Consider the following 3,085-nt stretch of genomic DNA (forward strand, 5'->3'; position numbering starts at 1 on the left):
TTGGGCCGCTCGGCCATTCTGTGCCCTCAGTCACACGGAGAGACCACTGGGAAAAGGGACGTCTTTCTGTCAGCCAGTGACTCTCAGTACTCGCATTCTATGGTAGATAGGCTATGAGTGGGTTCTGTTACATCCCAGGAGGCTCTCTCATACTCAACCCTTGGCTACATTCTCAGAAACTGGATACTTTTGACCCTCCAAAAGGCCTGGCTCCAAAACAAACAGAGGACCCCCAAAAATGGCCTCTGAATGGCTCACTAGGTTTTGCCAAAAGACAGGAAAGGACTCAGAATTTCCTTATGTTCTGTTGCCTCCCTGTCTCCTGTCCCTCTGTCTGTCTCCAACAGATTTCCTAGATGACCTCTATGTGACCTTTTATATCCACATGATCTCTAGGAAAGGATTCTGAGGTTCCCTTTGGTCCAGGTTTCTTCTATATTCAAAAGCCTGAAGGATCAAAAACTGTCCCAACATTTCTAAAGTATCCCTTTCTAAGGAAGCTTATCTCTCACGTGGAGAGGGAACCAAGCTTCCCCCACGCCTGAACATTCTAAAGAATTCCCTTATGAGTACTTCTGTTTTCTCAGGGCTGCCAAGGACCAAGGTTCCCCTAGTCCTGCAAATTCCCTTAACCCTTCAGATTCTTCTGATGGGACAAAGACCTCACTTTCCACCACAGGGACAGTCCAAAATTTTTATCAGCTGAAATGCCCCTGATATCAAAGTCAATTTGAGCATAATTTGTTCTATATTTTAGCTATAAAACTAAGACTACAGAAAGGGAAGATAACTTTTTGACACAGGATGGCCCTGATATTCTTCAGACTCTGGAGAAAACTGGTTAAAATGAAAGTTTCTTTCCCTTGGAAACTGCAAAACCGGTTCTTTTTGCATATACATTTTAAAACAACTAGCTTGTTAACAACTAGTTTGGAGAAGGAAATGGCAACCCACTCCAGTACTCTTGCCTGGAGAATCCCAGGGATGGGGGAGCCCGGTGGGCTACCGTCTATGGGGTCGCACCGAGTTGGACACGATGGAAGTGACTTAGCAGCAGCAGCAGCAGCTTATTAAAAGGCCTGCCTAGGGAAAAGCTTGTAGTTAACCCTTTCCATGTCCTTGAATGTCACTGCCCACTTTGCCTGAGACCTGACTCAGTCTTGGGCAAATCAGAACTTCAAGCCAAACAAAGAAACAAACAAACGGTCAAAGAGATGTTTTAAATCTTGAGCAGGAAACTATGAAATCTCTATATGTCTGGATTTATGTATGTCTCAGTGTGCTTTTTTTTTTATATATAATATTGCTGAAGCTCTAATGAGTTCTAATTTAATTGGCCTAAAGGGCTTCCCTGATGGCTCAGAGGTTAAAGCATCTGCCTGCAATGCAGGAGACTTGGGTTCGATCCCTGGGTTGGGAAGATCCCCTGGAGAAGGAAACGGCAACCCACTCCAGTATTCTTGCCTGAAGAATCCCATGGACGGAGGAGCCTGGTGGGCTACAGTTCACGGGGTCACAAAGAGTTGGACATGACTGAGCGACTTTACTCACTTCACCTAAAGGAAGGTAAGTGCTTACAAATCAGACAATTCTAACTCCAAGAAAAATTTATCTAAATGAATTTCAGATTCATGTGAACTGGGAAATATTAAATATCTAGCATTAATGTTTGTTTACTAATCTAATGTAGATATGTCTAAGAGTCATTAAGCACAGTATTTTCATTGTGCCTAGGTTTATTATTACTTACATATTGTTATATTTTTATATCTGTTACAAGTTTCTCAACCAGGAAAGTACCTCTAGGAAAGGGGAAGAAAAAAAAAAAAAAAAGAACTTCAAAGAAAATGTAAAACAGACATGATCTTTCAGAGAAACTCTTTTAAGAATAATTATACTTTAGAAATGTCTCTCTAAAACATTCTCTAGATTTTGGTAACCTGACTTTCTAGGGCTGTGCCAAACTAAGTGATGGAAGTTTATTGACTAGCTAGGTCATTTGCAAATAAAATAACATTCTGAAACATTCATTACTGAGAACTAACTTCCTCTTACAGAGAAAGTAGAGATGTTGGACTATTCATGAATAATGCTTGATGCCATCCTGAGATGTTCTCTAGAATATTTTTTTCAGAAATTATCACTGGTATTTATGTTCACCAATCCACAGAATGCTTAACTTCTAGGCTGCTTAAGGAAAGTAGCATGTGTATTTTCAGTAAAGAAGGTATGAGAAAAGAAATTATATTTTATGAAGAGAAAAGAAAGTAGGTCTGACTTAGAGGTGGCTCTTTCAGCATGGGAGAACAAAGTAATGGGTACAGAAAGTGATAAAGTTTTATGGAAAGTGGACCCCAAGGGAAGAGTTTTGTGCATAAATACATGTTTTCTTGAGATGTTGAGCTGCCTTTGATAATGGATTTTAAGTTTCTTTACCTCTAAAGTGATCTGTTCTAGGTTTACCTTTGAAATCTTCTTTGTTACTTTGGCTAAGTGAATATATTATTTCCCAGTGATCTACATGATTTTATCTGACTGTTATAACCCCCTTTGATATTTGTCCACAAAACTTCCTAAATGACTTGACTTCTAGCTGACTTTGGAATGCTTCAGAGGGCCCCTGAGATATCCCAGGGAGCTATTAAACTACCTGGGTTCATTGGATATGTTAAATTACATGGGAAGTATGGTTGACGGGGTGATAAATCTTCTCAGATTGTGCTATATGGTTGATGCTACTAATATAGATATCCTAGAATGATGTGGAAGTCATACATAGATCTGATATGCCCTAATAAAATGTGGTCAACTATAATTCTACTTATCCTGTTACAGTGTTAAAGTCACAGCAGTGACCAGGCTGCATTGTCAATTGCAGTTCAATCAGATTTAAACATGACTTCTATGGTTTCACTCTGATGCCTTTGTAAGAATACTGCTATTTCAAGATTTATGGAAAGGATTTTTCTGAGGTTAACCGATAAACAAGTTTTGTTTGCTATCTGATGCAAAAAGGCAAAATGGCTATCTGAGGAGGCCTTTACAAATAGCTGTGAAAAGAAGAGAAGCCAAAAGCAAAGGAGAA

At 39.5% G+C, this 3,085-nt stretch overlaps 1 long non-coding RNA gene across 1 annotated transcript in view; it reads left to right on the forward strand.

Moving 5' to 3' along the window:
* The first annotated feature begins 1,528 nt into the window (after positions 1 to 1,528).
* The window catches only part of LOC104986055, a 5,480-nt gene continuing 3,923 nt past the window's right edge, over positions 1,529 to 3,085 (forward strand). The window contains exon 1 of the long non-coding RNA XR_824994.1: positions 1,529 to 1,566. This is a non-coding gene — a long non-coding RNA (uncharacterized LOC104986055). The remainder of the gene's footprint in view (positions 1,567 to 3,085) is intronic.

This window comes from Bison bison, unplaced genomic scaffold (genome assembly GCF_000754665.1).
Source record: "Bison bison bison isolate TAMUID 2011002044 unplaced genomic scaffold, Bison_UMD1.0 scf7180017845675, whole genome shotgun sequence".
Classification (NCBI taxonomy): Eukaryota; Metazoa; Chordata; class Mammalia; order Artiodactyla; family Bovidae; genus Bison; species Bison bison.